Raw genomic sequence first — 16,293 nt, forward strand, 5'->3', positions numbered from 1 at the left:
CTAACTGGTGTGGTCCAGAAAACAGTTTTACTGTTTTATCTGTTGTGTTACAGAACAAGGCCTCTGGGATTATCCCTGCTTTGTACAGTGGTACCTCGGGTTACATACGCTTCAGGTTACACACTCTGCTAACCCAGAAATAGTGCTTCAGGTTAAGAACTTTGCTTCAGGATAAGAACAGAAATCGTGCTCTGGCAGTGCGGCAGCAGCGGGAGGCCCCATTAGCTAAAGTGGTGCTTCAGGTTAAGAACAGTTTCAGGTTAAGTATGGACCTCTGGAACAAATTAAGTACTTAACCTGAGGTACCACTGTATGTGGTTGCATTGAGATACTCTAACCTTTTTTCTTTCTTTTTCCCTTACTGTATTTTATTTAGGGGTTTTTTTTCAGTTTTTGAAATTTACAAACAATTATCAAACAACCAACACAGAAAGAGAATTCCAAATACTCTAACCTTCAGAATACTCTAACCTTTTTTCAGTAGGTCTGGCATAATCTAACAATTCCCTTCTCTTAGCCCCCGATTCCGATTCTACAACTCTGTCCCAAGCAAAGAGGATAAATAACTTATAGTTACCCCCTCCCCCCCCCCCCCGGCTTACTACGTCCAAGCAAACCACCCTCGGCCATGCGGAGGAGCGAAAGCCGTCCCACATGGATCAATATTTTAATGTGACTTATCAGGCTGGGTTGTTTACTTAAAAACTCCGGATCCCATAAAGGCCAAGGGGGAGCCAGTTTGGGGAACAGATGCTCTAAATGCCTCTTCTAGTAAACCGTATAGACAGAACAGCGTTCAGCACTTGAGAGAAAAGCAAAAGCAAAGGAGCTTTAAAGCACAAGACAAAAATAAGATCATGCTGCAATCCCACAGGACGGTAAGTGAAATCACTTTCGCGTGTTTCATTAAAAAGGAATGAGGGGTTCAAACTGATGGGTAGATAATTGGTACCGAGAGGTACGCGCCATTAGCGGCAACCGCGATCATATCCTCAAATACTTTTCAAAGCTTTCCTCCCATAAATAGTGTGATTATGCTGACTTTGAGGAAGAAAGACAGCTCATGTCAGTGGCCCACTTGCATGGGCCATGTTAACATCAGAGCTGTTACCCAGAATCACAGCTCTTCACCCGCAAGATGCAAAACCGCAAGTTGCTGTTTTCTCAGCAGACAGACGAGAAGGCAGGGCGCTTTGTGAGTTTGCAGTGACTCCCCCACCCCACCAAGCTGGCTGCCAAATTTTAATATTTTAACTAACTCTGAATGTGCAGTTTTTGGAGAGGAAGCATTCCTGCTATTAGCTCCAGTGAGCCCTGAGAACAAAAGCTAGTTGAAAATTGACAAAATAATGATGCTAATAATAAGCACGATTGGGTTTTTATCAGGGAGTATATTAGATTTATATAAACGACAACAGCTTTCTTCAAATCCTTTCCCCGGCGTGGAGCGCAGTCAGCTACACAATTGTTCCTCGCTGATATTTTCCTTTGCCGGTTTTCAGCAATTGCTTTCACGTCGCTCCCACGCCATCCTTCAGCCATGAAATCCACCAAAGGGGATGCCAGGGGAACGTAGGGGGCATTCGTTGCCATGGGGCTACCAGCAGGCCTCAGCAGCCCTCTCCTCCCTTCTGCTAGCAAGCAGCCGTCTTGTCACCTCCACGTCTAATAACCATGAGGTTTGGAAAGAATGACAAACCCTAGGAACCAATATTGCTCTGCTGTTCATTTTCTGTTTCCCTCCGAGTAATTGCTATACTATGATGAGTCCTTGATAACGCTGTGGGGAGGGTGGAAGTTGAGCTCTCCCTCACCCCCCCTTCCCAACTAGGCTTGCCACATTGCTGGTCCATTTTATTTTCTCACCTCTCAAACTAGATGTTTGCCAAATTTTGCTCGTTCATCTTCAATTGCTTATAGGTGCAGAGGGGTGATTCTTACATGTGTGAGTGGAGACTTATCTCTTCACTCTACCATGAGTGGACTGGAGATTAGTTCTCTCTCACACACCACACACAACTTGACTAGGAACCTTGGAAGGGAGTCTCCATTGGTGCTAATGGGGCTTTTTCTAAGGCTCCTTCCTATCTGTGTGGACAAGGAGTGGGGGCAATCCAGTCAAGGTGGGTGGTGGGTGGGAATGCAAGCTACCATTCCTCGCTCACTGACTTCTCCGTAAGAATCATCATCATCATCACCACCACCATCATCTACCCATCTACCCATACAAAGTACTTTGAGACATTTAGGGTCAGACTCAGCTAATCGGTCCCAGTAGCAGAAGCCTGTGCAAGGATTTCTGCTAGTGCAATTGGGCTCCCCCCGCCCTACTCTTCTCTCTGTATCCCTCCAATTTGGGCTGGGGGAGAATCCTAGAATCGCATGCGTCTGGAGGAAAGGTGAGCTAATTCTATCAGGCAAGCAGAAATTCTTGCACCGATAGAGCAATCTCCTTAGCACTCCATTGAATTCTTCCCATAGTACAGTATCCTGTTAATGTATCCCGTCACCAAGCAAGGATTTCCACTTCCACGGTGGGACTTTAATTCCTCTTCTGCCTCTGTACATGACCTGAACTCTACCCTGGTCTACTCCAGAGGGTTGAGGGAAACTCTAGAACAGATTTAGGGTGCCTGGAGGAGAGTGGGGGAACGTTCCATTGCACAAGCAAAAATATTTTCACTGGCAAAACAGCTTTCTTAGTGCTACCAAGGAATTTTCACAGTGAAAAGCAGGGTATAAATGCATTAAATAAAGAAATAAAATGAAATGCATCCTGTGCATTTAAGCGAACGGTTAGTTTGGCCCTCAAGATAACTCACTCTTTCATACCTCCCACTTTTACCAGATTTACAAGGACTGTGTTTTCCCAGTGTGAGTGTTGTTTACTGGTGCAAACTGGAGCTCTGCTCTAGCTCACTTGACAACAGTGCTTTCCTGTGAAAATGCTGAATGGCCTCTTTGCAATGGTTTCCAATCATTTATTTCTCAGGCCTCATCAGAGTTCCCCGAGAAGAGAGATTGCTTGTTAAAGCACTCTTGAGAATTGTAGCTCTGTTCATGGAATACAGGCCTCCTAACAACCAAATCACCCAGTTCCCAGGATTCTTTGGGGGCAGCCGGGACTGTTTAAAGTGGTATGATACTGCTTTAAATGTATGGTGCAGATGCGGCCTTAGGAAAATCTCTGGAAAAATATATTTTCGCTTAGATTTGGCTGTTAAGGAATCACTTCTGCAGAACCCCCCATCACTTGATGGGGATTCTGGAGTAAGTTTCAGGCCACACCAGATACCCAGAAAGCCTCGCTATCCTATGGGGATTTAACATGAAATCTAGTGTGTCTCTGCTCTGGGTTGCCTTCCACATCTGGAGGAGAGGCACATGTCTAAATTCAGTCATGTTGCTCTAATTTTGATCCCACTTCATTATTTACCTTTTCCTTTTAGGATGTCAGGTTTTATATTGTCCTTTCCGTTCAGCTGTATTTATTCTCCGGTTTATCTCTCATCTCTGGCCCCACTATAATTGCCTCCTCTGCCTGTGTATTCCTCTGGTTCATTGTCGCTAGTTAAAGCTAGTTAAACCTTTTCTTCTGTTCCATGCCCTTGACCTTTTCCTATCCTTTATCCTTTTCTGTGGAACTCTTTATACTCACTGATATTCATCAAACCGCTTATCTTCCACTTAAAAAAAAATGCCTCAAGACTAATTTATTTCAGCTTGTGTGTGTGTGTGTGTAAAGGGCAGAGCTGTAGCTCAGTGGTGAAGCATCTGCTTTGCTTGCAGAAGTTCCCAAATTTGATCCCCAACATCTGCATGTAGGGCTGGGAGAGAACCCTCCCTAAAATCCAGGAGAGCCACTGTCTCTGTATAAGGCGCACTGTTAGTGGTTCAGTAGTAAAACTGCTCACACATTTGCAAAGCTAAGCAGGGTCCCATCAAGTTGGATGGGGGACTGCATGTTTAGATTCTTGCATTGTGGGAGTTGTACTAGATGACCCTAGGTGTCCCTTCCATTTCCTCTGAGATAATATGCCTTCTCTTCCAATTCTTAGTTTTTAATTTTTCTTTTTAATTTTATTTCTGTCTAAATTAGGTTGCAAGCCCACTGGGCTGGGCCTGTATTTAATTATTATTATTATTATTATTATTTATACCCCACCCTCCCCAGGCAGGGCAGCTGACACTATTAAAATCACAGTAAAAACATAATGTGGGGGGGACCGGGACCAATGTAAAATACAGGTTAAAAATGCAATTTAAAATGCAGCCTCATTTTAAAAGTAGCCCATTTCTGCACAATGCCTCGTTTGTTTGGTTTTTTTAAGTCATTACAACAATAATTGTTCTTTCATAAGGTGAACCATGATTTACCTCAGTGCTACTCAAAGTGGTGGTTCACAGACAGGTGCCTCTCCGTGAGCCATTGGCTGCTGGACTGTGGTGATTCCATCATAACCCAGGTTGGGTGGGATGCTTCAAGGACCACATATGGTACCTGTCCCTGGCACATTGGGGCTGGGGAATTACTAACCCGCCACTTCGTAGTTTGAAAAGCACCGATTTGCATGACAACAATAGTCCCTTAATGAAGTGGAAGGTTTGTGGTTGGGTGCACATTTAGATGACTGCGCAGACAGAAAGCTTAGCAGAAAGACAATGCAAGGCCAAGCTCTCTAGACTGCAACTGAGCAGCAGAGAACAAGGCCAGAGGGAAGCTCTTCCTCTTAAGAGCCTACTGGATCAGGCCAACGGCCCATCTAGTCCAGCGCCCTGTTCTGACAGTGGCCAGCCAACCAGATGTCTGTGGGAAACCACAAGCAACAACAGATATCCAACTGCCTCCAGCTATGGAGGCAGAGCCAGGGCTTGCCCACCCATGAGGCAAGCTGAGGCAACTGCCTTGCGTGGCAGGATCCACAGGGGCAGCAGATCCAGCCTGCAAGGAATGCATTGCCTGCTGCCACAATGGTAGCGATGGCTGTGTCACGCTCCCTTGAGGCCTGATCTGCTGCCTCCTCAGCAGACACTGCTCCATGCTGCGTTGTCTGCAATGGCTTTTCTGTGACTTACATAAATACGTTTACCATCTGTGGTGTGGTTGTCCACACAGCAAACTGAGGAAGTCAACACTGGGGCTAAAACTAGCCATGATGGAGACAGCCACACTTATTGTTCCCTCTCCCTTCTCATCCTTTGCAGCAAGCGCATTACTCTCAGCCTGGTTCCAGTACTTACAAGCAGAGAGAAAAAATGTCTGATATGAGATAGATAGTGGCAAGGGGAAGCAGCAGAATGGTTAGGGTCCGGCTCTACTGTTAGGCAGGAGTGAGGAGGCTGCCTCAGGTGGCTGATGTTGAAGGTGTGGGGGAGCAGCAGAGAGATGTTGACACTCATGCGGCCTACCCTGTGCCCTCTTTAAGTTACCCCTCAGTTACCCCATCCCCAGAGTTGAAGTAATATTCCACAGCCAGTCTATTCTGGTTCCATAAATGGAATGAGGGTGCCATCTTGTCCTTCTCAGGCAACACAATGCTTTGGGCCAACTCTGTTGGCTCCCCTCAGCTGTGTGCACATTCTGATGGTTACATCAGATCCCACCAGGCATGTGACTGGAGTTGCCCCTATCATGTCTGGCCCCAGTTTTGGATGCAGTTCAGTGGGTCCACATCCCAGTCAGTTACATCCAGTGCTATCAACATACATGGAGAACAGATCGTAGGAAGAAGCCACCTTGCACCAGATCAGGCTATTTGTCCACTGAACCCAGGCAGGGGCCCTCCAGGTCATTAGCTATGTGATCATTATTTTTTAAAGCAGATTTACCAAAGGATCTTCTGCAAAGGATCTCCTCTCTACCCTCAAACTACAGATTCACCCCCAGACCTTTGATTCTGACTTTTCCCCAGTACATACTATATTGGGTGTGAGTTGGCAAAAGTTCCCCCCGCCCAGTTACACAAAGAGGAAAATGTGTGGTTGGAACTGAACCCTTGCTGGTGTTTGTAACACAAAGGTTGTCCAGATTGCAAAGAATTGTGTGTCTGTTCCCGATTATCTTTGTTTCAGAAGCATTCCAACAAAAAACAGAAAAAGCCGTCCCCTTCCCGCTATGGAATCCTGCAGGCCAAACCTGCTGTATCATAAGGAAAAATTGGCTTTCACTTTCCCCAACAAGATTCTCACCTTGACAAGCTTTTCCATTTCATTTCTCGAAGGTTGACAAACTCCTCTCTTTTTATTGTTTTCCTTCATTAGGGAAGGAACAAAAAAAATGGGCACTTAGGAAAATGAAATGCCTGTTCCTTCTGAAAACTAATCATTTTTACAAAATAGCCTTACACCCACAGTGCCACTTTAATCAGGTTAGTTAAATCTTTCTCTCTTTCTCTTCAAAGGGGCTTTTGAAATTAGAGTGAAACACAATTCTGGTGGGGGTGAAGGAGAAAGGGCGGGGGAGCTCTGACACTGGAATACTTATCTCCAATCTTCTGACTTCCTTTTCTTTTCCTATTTGCAACAGCGTGCGTCAAGAACCAAGGCTTGACTTCTCCACAAAGCCATGTCAAGAGAAACCCCACAATGCATCTGTGATTTTATGGATCGTAACCCACTTTGGTATTAAGACGCTAGAGTTCAACAAGCAAGCAGTTCCTTTATCTTTGAGAAAGAAGCAAGTTCTCTTCCAGGTAACATGAAAGATAATATTTGTATGCAACATGGTAATGCACAGTATTTTGCCCTGCCTCTTCCCTCCATTCCCCAAAATGGTGGCAAGGGAATGAACAGGGGTACCCTATCATGGAGCCAAAATTCTATCTACTTCAGGTGCAACAGGTGCCCTCGGAGTTTGCTGCACCAGCCGAGTTTTCAGGGTGTGATGCCACAAACGATGCAATATACTCAACTCAATGCCACAGCTTAGGGCAGAGGTGCATGTGAAATAATCCCGGTCTGAGTGCCAACTGCGTTTCTGCCACGCTGTGTTGAACTAAGGAAGACTTCAAATCAGGCTGGGGCCCGATGTAGGGTTTTAAATCAGCTAATACAGTAGTGTGCTGCTGTGACCAGTAAGGTCCTATTGGGTCACGGTCACCAGTCGCATCACCTGAATGGCTGATAGGTCCCATTAGGTATGAACATATCTGTCATTTTCAGATTATTTTAATTTCTCTCTCTTCTTTTGGTTTGCTACACTTCTATATCAGTTTGTGATGAAATTTCCTCTGCCTTTCTCCAAATATACCCATTTATAGATGCCATTTTCCCTAATGCTTTTTTTTTTTTGCAAACTGGTGCATCTTTAGGCACATTTTCATCTAATATTTCCATTTCGGAAGACATTATATGGTTGGAAAACTGCGTCACATAATTCGGAAAAGTACCTGACTCATCTTGCTTAGCCACAGGCCCTCCGGGCTGCATTCTGCATCTGTCCCATTACCTACCACAGCCTTTCTCAACCTTGGGTCCCTACACGTTGCTGGACTACAACTCCCATCATCCCTGACCACTGGTCCTGCTACCTAGGGATGATGGGAGTTGTAGTCCAACAACATCTGGGGACTCAAGGTGGAGAAAGCCTGATCTACTCATTTGGGTAGTTTAAAACAACAACAACAGCAACAACAATAACAACAGCAGCAGCAGCAGCAGCAGCAACAACAACAACAACAACAACAACAACAACAACAACAGTATTTGACATTCATACCCATGCGAGATTTGTGCTCTCCTTAATCTTCACTCAATCTACAGCTGTTTGGGAGCTGGGAATTTAAGGATATTTTCTTCAAAGTGCTTTCAAAGTATCACTGGTTCAGCCCACATCTCTCATTAAAGAACAACCCATCAAAGGCAAGAGAGAGGGCAGGGGTGGATGTTGCCCTAAGGGGCATGAGCAACATGTATGGGTTCTAAACCAGGGGGATAAATCCTGGGTAATCAGCTTGAGATCTAGAGCAGGCTTCCTCAACCTCGGCCCTCCAGGTGTTTTGAGACTACAATTCCCATCATCCCTGACCACTGGTCCTGCTAGCCAGGGATCATGGGAGTTGTAGGCCAAAAACATCTGGATGGCCGAGGTTGAGGAAGCCTGATCTAAAGCAAAAGAAAGACGGGAGCAGTCCACACTGCAGCATTTTCTTTCTATTGCTCAGTTGGAATATTATCTGTTTCTGAAACATGATATGTTATAGTTAGGCTGATATAATGGGAAATTATAGTGCAGGGTTGGTTGTTCCTTCCATTGTAAGTTCTATTACTCTGACTTCAGCAATAGCTGTGATTTAACGAGTAAGCTGTGGCTATTTTAGTTTACAACAAAAATGTCATTAAAAATATTTTAGGGAAAGTGAATGGGCCAGACACCCTACTGTATTGACCAGGATTCTAGAGTCTCCTTCTGCTTCATTTACCATGAGCTACTAGGCTGGGCTCAGTATGGCTAAATTGGTTCCAGCCAAACCACATTTATAGGTTGGAGTCAATTGGTTTATCAACTGTTGACCGTCTAGATTGCCAAACAGCTTGCATTCACAATGGAAATTATTTCTGCCTACAGAATTTATCATGTTCACCTCTTTAAACGTATTCCCTTTCTCTGTTTTATTGTAGGTACCTGTGGTTATAATTTCGGAAATCTAGAGCTGCCCGTCTCCCCACTCCTCAGTGCCTCTTTCCTGCTGGAGCTGTGGAGTGTGACAATGGTGTTTGTATCCAATCTGTCAAACGCCATTATCACACTAAATAGCTACTGTTAGATAAGCCATCGGGTTCAGCAGAGGGAAGGAAAAGGAAGAGAATTATTGGAGCAATATATTTTGCGGTGCCAAAATCTCATGCAGTAAATAATACGATCTGCTTTCCTAAAAGTACACATTATGATCCCAGTTGCTTTGCCGAGATGTGTATGACTCACGTTTGTGTTTATGGGATGGAGAGATATTTTAGTGATCAAGCACAAGTGATTATGTACATTTATTCCTACATTATAACAAACGGCCTACACAACTGTCTTTCTTTCATTTTCACTCCCCAAACCAACACTCTAAGTGTTTATTTCACTTATTAACAAGTTAATAGTTATAGCTATTTCAGTCTTGAACAGGAGCTCCATTGTTGTATTGACGTTTGACAAATGAGCCTGAGAATGGAGGCATAATTCCATTTTTGGCGCTCAGCTGTGTATACAAGTCATCATTTAGTCAAATGCTGCCATGTCGTTGTGGGGCTTGGCAGAAAAGCAACCACGATCCTTGTTCATAATTGCTATATAAATATTCCATAGGTGTGTATATTTCACTGAAATCAATGTGAAGTATTTGAAGCACAATGCATAGACAACTTATGCCAGAAAGGGAGTCAGAGGTTAATACTTCTTCCCTGCAAAGCATCCATCACCCTGCTCTACTTTGTGATCCATGATGAAAGTAAAAACAGGGTGTTTCACACATTATGCAGCAGCAAAACTAGGTTTGCCACTGAGCACTTGCACTTGCAGCCAATGTTAGCTCTGTGATTCATGTACCTGTATGATAAATGTGTACACTGCTGACATGTAGCCTTTCGTTTTTCCTTTTTTAGATGTATGCTTAAAGCAGGGGGGGGGGGCTTGTGCCCAGTGGTTGGGAATAATGGGTTTTGTTGTCCAGTAACATTTGCAGGACTGCAGCTTCCCTGTCCCTAGTTTCAGACATCTTAGCTATACACCCAAAATATATACAGTATTGTGTGAATCAGTCCTCAGCATAGATATCAAAATATTGGTGTGCATTCATTCTGAAATTCTGCCAAAGCAAACACATTCCAACCCTTCTTATTACAGTGGTACCTCGGGTTACGAACTGAATTCGTGCCGGAGGTCCGTTCTTAACCTGAGGTACCACTTTAGCTAATGGGGCCTCCCGCTGCCGCCGCATTACCGGTGCGAAATTTCTGTTCTCATCCTGAGGTAAAATTCTTAACCCGAGGTACTACTTGCAGGTTATCAGAGTATGTAACCCGAAGTGTTTGTAACCTGAGGTGTTTGTAACCCGAGGTACCACTGTATCTGTTATGACAATATTGTAGGCTGTAGCTGTTTTAAAGTTCCCAGCTAGGCACCTCTCTCTCTCTCTCCTTCTCTCTCTTTCTTCCACCTCCAATATATTGGGAGCAGCTTCACTATGGTTTTCAGGCAGGCACTGTGAAATCAAGGCAATGCTCATGGCCACACCAGCTTAGTTTAAAGCAGGCATCCCCAAACTCGGCCCTCCAAATGTTTTGGGACTACAACTCCCATCATCCCTAGCTAACAGGACCAGTGGTCAGGGATGATGGGAATTGTAGTCCCGAACCATCTGGAGGGCCGAGTTTGGGGATGCCTGGTTTAAAGATACGGTACAGACACATCCCCTTAGCCTTCAAAGCATGAGAGGATGACCCCTAACATCCATTCATTTTTCTCTCACTATCTCATGGATGGCCAACTGTGGTGGTGTGTGCAATATCTGGCTCACCACAACATTTCCCCCTCAAGAAGCTTCCAGAGAAACAGTTGTGAATCCAACGAAGCTTAGCTCACATGACAAGTTTACCATAGCCTTCAAAAACATGTTTAGGAAATAGGAATCCATACTGAACATGAAGTTGGGCAGAACAAAAACAAAAAAAGGAGATCAGATTTCAAAGCAGGAGAAAGATGAGGTACAGTGGTACCTTGGGTTACAGACGCTTCAGGTTACAGGCGCTTCGGGTTACATACGCTTCAGGTTACAGACTCCGCTAACCCAGAAATAATACCTCAGGTTAAGAACTTTGCTTCAGGATGAGAACAGAAATCGCGCAGCGGAGGCGCAGCGGCAGTAGGAGGCCCCATTAGCTAAAGTGGTGCTTCAGGTTAAGAACAGTTTCAGGTTAAGAACGGACCTCTGGAACGAATTAAGTATGTAACCAGAAGTACCACTGTATTTTTCACTAAGAGGTGGGGTAGTTTGAAGTCCTCCAACCCTGAGCTTGCCAAAACACCTGGGCCAGACTAGGAAGTGCAGAAAGTGATGGTCCTATACTCGTCTATTGTAGAAGACAATCTTTATCATAAAACCAAAAAACCTCTTTCGCCTTCAGCCCTCTCCCCTGATATTTATTCTATCTAAGGGGTTAACCGCTGCCGCCCCCCGAGCAGAATTCATAACATGGGGCAGCTGCAGCAGAAGATGAATAATCAAAAATTACTTTTCTAATTGTTCCTTTAATGGATGCCTTTCACCAGTGGATGGAATACCATTGGTGGCTACCCTGTTTTTAGGAGCTGGGAGTTTCTTGGGAGGTAGTCAGGGGTTCCTCTGGGCAAATCAGAGGCTGATCATAAAAACATTTCCATTACTGTCTTTGGCAATGAGCAGCCACAGAGAAAATGGAGGCATTTGTGGTTTGCATGGGTAACAAGTAGGCTTGACAGACCTTGAATGAGCTTAAGTGTGCCCTAGAATTGTTGATGCAGTGTGTGTGTGTGTGTGTGTGTATACACACAGAGAGAGAGAGAGGGGGGAGAATTCCTGGATGGGCAAGATCCAAGTTTGGGGCTAGTACTGTTTGGTGAGGGAACCCCAGCAGAGATTTAAAGTCACAAAAAATGCAGCAAAGTAAAGCATGGACATATAGGCTGTTAAACTTTTAAAACAGGCCTTTCTAAGGTTCCCCGCTTCCCCCAGCATAGGAAAAGACCTCACATTTGGTAAATTTTAAAAAATGGACTACTTACAAAATCTTCAAAGCTCAGATTAATGTGCTTTTTGATACATCAGTCAGAAAACGTGCACAAGCAGAAAATCTCAGCTTTGTTACAAAATGGCAGAAGTTCCTAGATTATTGGCCGGTGAGAGTCATGTGGCTGAGCTAGAGCAATCAGCTCAGACCTCTTCCCTCGCTGAGTTTCTCAGGTAGACTGAGAGGGGAAGCATTAGGCTTGATTAGCTATTTCCTCCCAAGGTAAGAGGAAGTGACATAGCAGGAAGCCTGGCAGGAAACCTAAGCTATGGTATTAACCCCTTCATGCATTAATTGGGCCTAAGCATATTGGTTATATGAGGCTGGTTATCCCACAAGAATAACCCTCCAAAACCCCTTGCAATTAACATTAATGTGTGTGGGAAAAGTTCATTGACAGGAGAAGACTTTAGAAGCTTTGAAATAATGCATTTGCCAATTCAGACCAAAAGCCACATGGGCAAGAGAAGAGATTCCTGCCTGCTCTCAGTCAGGCATTGTTCCTGCAAAATTTACCACATGTATTCATTTTAATTATAGTTGCTGCGTATACTTTCCTTTATTTTGCACTTGAGACTCCAGGTCCGGCCGCCATTAATACATTACTGTTGGCAGTTTTGTCAACACCCCACTGCCTGTCTCGTGCGCAATTTCAGAAGTGTTGTTTCATTTAATTGACTTCCCTCAAGTCCTTCCCGAAAAGGATGTCCACAGAGCCAATGCTTCTTCCCTTAAAAAAATAATATAAAATGGATCTGGCCTTGAGCCTAGGATGAAAATCAGTGCTGCCAGGAATGCCATCTGTCCTATAGTTGCCTTTGCTGTACTTGGGGAGACTGGAGCCCTGTATATCATCTCCCCATAGCATTGGGAGATGCCTGATGACAATGAATGAGAACTGGAATCTCGGAGCCTTATTCCTCAAGTAATGCAGATGCCTAGAATAGATCTAACGTAAGAGATACAGAAAATCTGGCCTGCTCAGTGGTGAGTAAGCTACTCTTGGTCATCATGGTGGAGCGACTGAAGCAAGAAACTGATTTCAAAACCAAGAAAGAAGGCCAATTTGAAATCCAGTCTCCAATTTTCAAATCCACATATTTCCTAAACAGGCATGCATACTAATTGGTTGCTATAACAACGGGAAGATGTCTACTTGCCATTTAGTAGAGTCTGTATATGTCGCCGAGGAAAATAACCCCCAAACTCCTGATCACGCACCCCACGTACATTTTACAACACGCACATGCAACACAAATGCACACACATTAAACACGGCCATGTACTAAAAGGCTTAGGTGCCAAGAAGTTTCCAGAAGCAAAGAATGGTAGGTTACAGGGCAGAACTCTTTGGGTGACAAAGTCTGCAATTTGCAAAATGAACACATTTGCACAATGTACCATGTCATATTTATAACGCTTACCCTCAAGAGTCATTATTTTTTTGTCCTGGTTCATTCTGGTATATGTTTAATTTGCTTTTTGTATATTTTTATATAGTTGTTTTAGTGGTTTCAGGTTGTATTTTTATTTCCACGGATATTGCTTGCATATTGTACATTGGCCGTTAGTCAGATGTGATTCCTGCAATGCAGGAAGTTGGACTAGATTACCCTTGGGGTCCCTTCCAACTCTAAAATTTTATGATATTACTGGGAACATTGTACAGTGGTACCTCGGGTTAAGTACTTAATTCATTCCGGAGGTCCGTTCTTAACCTGAAACTGTTCTTAACCTGAAGCACCACTTTAGTTAATGGGGCCTCCTGCTGCCGCCGTGCCGCCGGAGCACGATTTCTGTTCTCATCCTGAAGCAAAATTCTTAACCTGAAGCACTATTTCTGGGTTAGCGGAGTCTGTAACCTGAAGCGTATGTAACCTGAAGCGTATGTAACCCGAGGTACCACTGTACATCATTAATGTGGGATCAACAAGCAGGTCAATGATCAGACCAATGATCAGATAAATACTCCCCCGCCCCTCCATTTTTGTCATCTCTTCATTAATTAATTTATTTACACTTTTTATGTTAATTCAATATCAGTGTTAATTAGATTTTCTTACTGAATTTTATTATATATGTTCTTTTCTTCTTTCTTTATACATACATATCCATGTGTATGTATGGAAATATATTTCCATTGGCACCCATCCACCCATATATTTTTTATTTATTTTTTTGAAATGTATTGCATTATTTACATGATAATGATAGAAGTTTGGATTTAAAAATAAAATAAAATTTCCTAGCTGCACGCTGCTGAGGCATACTCAATAATTTCTATGTATGTAAAATAAACCCAAGTGCTGAAAACAGGATCCATCCAGTGTTTTGCGGCTCACACTGAACAACAAATGCTTTCCCCTACTTTTTTTGTCCTGGATTGTTTAGAACTACCCAGGTTCCAGGTACTAAATGCAAGCATCCTTAGTTGAATTTGCTCAGTAATTATTTCTTTCATTCAGCAGTGAACAGGCAGGTTGGGAGTAAGATTTGCAAAACCAGTGAATATTCTCTTACTGTCACCTGTAAGGCCCTCCAATCACCATAAGTTGCACGCCCACATTATTGTATGTACAAGGAACAAAGTCTCTAAAAGCTTTAATCACCGTAGCTGCAGGTAATTTAGGGTGTGCTTTTCAAAAAGGCCCCTTTCATGAAAGCTAATGGGAGGAACATCAAGACTGCAACCCCAGCAACCTTTCAGAGCTTGCAGAACGAGCCAAGTGACGAGAGGTTGGTGTGGACTTGCATCAGGCGGGCATGTATTGCTGGATGTGTTTTGTGTGTGCCCAAACTCAAATTTCAGCAGCAAAAACAACAGGCAAGGAAGCAAGGAAACCCTGAACTTTTTAATTGGAGCTTTGCAAATGCTGAACGGGTGCTTCCAAATTTGGCCAATTTAGCAGGACACCATAATTGCTGTCCTGCTCTAAGCTGGGGGTAGCCATTATGTTCCACAATGCTGCCATCTCATGTTTCAAAACAACAACTTGGTACATCTAAATACAACATTTAACAAATGTGCACGGCAGTCACAACATGTCCTGGAGGAAGCCTGCTATTGAGAGATATCTCTGTTATTTTTAGCTGCATTCCAACCAGCCAATTCATAGGTGGGTGTGATGGGACGATGAGCTGCTTGTGTGTAAAATCCAAGTCCCTCAGAGTTTGGTCAAGTTTGCAAACCTCTGTCTGTAACGGAGCCCCTTAAACATGGCTCCGTCAGTCGCTGGCAGATTCCGACAGTGGTTGCTTTCGGAATCGCTTCCAACATAAAAGCTCCTTAACGGAAACACGTCTTCTGGACTCTCTGCGTGACAGTTTCCGGCGAGGAGTGGGTGTCCCTACAGGAGGTCCTGAAACCTCCCCACTGTTTTCGCTGGAAGTGTCTCTGAGCCATCCCTCCAGCTCCCTTTCCCTCAGCTCAGCTCCTCTCCCCCTACTGGTTCCCTCTTCAGCTGCTGAGTCTCTCCCAACCTGTGTGAGCCCTTTCACTTCCCTTCCTTCCGATGGCAGTTCCCTGACATCCACCTCCCCTCCAGGGCCCCCTTCATCCCCTCTCGCCCCCTCCTCTACGGGCGGTGAGGAGGCAAAACCCCGGAATGAACTTCCTTCATCTTCCGATGTCCCGAACACTTCTCTCCACCTGTTGCGGTTCCTGGTCTCGAAGTACTCCTCCTCCTCAGAGTCCATCTCCCCTTCCCCTTCCGATTCCGAGAATCCTTCCAACTCCTCCTCCTCATCGGTGGTCCCAAAGTATTCCCTCCGGAACCTCTCCACAGGCTGAGGTTTCCTTGGGAACCTTTGATGGAACGTTTCTATCAATACCTCGTCATTGATATCTTCTGCCATTACCCAAGTGTTTTCTGACTCCGGTTCTCCTTCCCACGCTACCAAATACTCCACCTGATCCCCCTTCCATCTGGCGTCGAGGATTTCTGCCACATGGCTGCTGCATTCCCTTTCTTCTATGACCGGTCCCCGAGTGGCCATCCCTTCTCGTCCCCCCTCATACGGTGACAGTAACGACCTGTGAAATACTGGGTGCAGTTTCATGTGGTTGGGTAACCGGAGCCTGAAAGCCACTGGGTTGACCTGTTGAATGACCTCAAAGGGACCCAATCTCCTGGGTCTTAATTTCTTACAACCTCCTTTGAACGGCAACCCTTGGGTTGACAGCCACACCCTATCTCCCACCCTTATGGTTTCACCTTCCCTTCGGTTCTTGTCTGCCTGCCTCTTGTATTCTTCCTTCGCCCTTTCTAAGTTGAGTTGGAGCTGACGATGGATTGCTTCCATTTCTTCTACAAAATGCTCGGCTGCCGGGACACCCCATCTCTCCCCTTCTCCCCCTGGGAAAGCCCTGGGATGACACCCATAATTAGCCAAGAAGGGGCTCATCCCTGTGGACACATTCTCGGCATTGTTGTAGGCAAATTCCGCCAGCGCCAACTTTTCTACCCAGTCATTCTCTCTGTCATTGACATAACACCTCAGGTATTGCTGGAGGACCCCGTTTGCTCTTTCCGCCTGCCCGTT

The 16,293-nt window shown here is 44.7% G+C and overlaps 2 long non-coding RNA genes across 2 annotated transcripts in view; one reads left to right on the forward strand and one right to left on the reverse strand.

The window, feature by feature from the left end:
- Window positions 1–14,010, reverse strand: part of LOC308458782 — a 39,964-nt gene extending 25,954 nt beyond the window's left edge. Inside the window, exon 1 of the long non-coding RNA XR_013977651.1 lies at window positions 11,747–14,010. This is a non-coding gene — a long non-coding RNA (uncharacterized lncRNA). The remainder of the gene's footprint in view (window positions 1–11,746) is intronic.
- On the forward strand, window positions 728–9,559 carry LOC308458781. Its single transcript, XR_013977650.1, has 3 exons — window positions 728–878; window positions 6,527–6,692; window positions 8,620–9,559. It is a non-coding gene; the product is annotated as an uncharacterized lncRNA (long non-coding RNA).
- Window positions 14,011–16,293: the final 2,283 nt, after the last annotated feature.

This window comes from Podarcis pityusensis (genome assembly GCF_964106645.2).
Source record: "Podarcis pityusensis genome assembly, chromosome: 11".
Classification (NCBI taxonomy): domain Eukaryota; kingdom Metazoa; phylum Chordata; class Lepidosauria; order Squamata; family Lacertidae; genus Podarcis; species Podarcis pityusensis.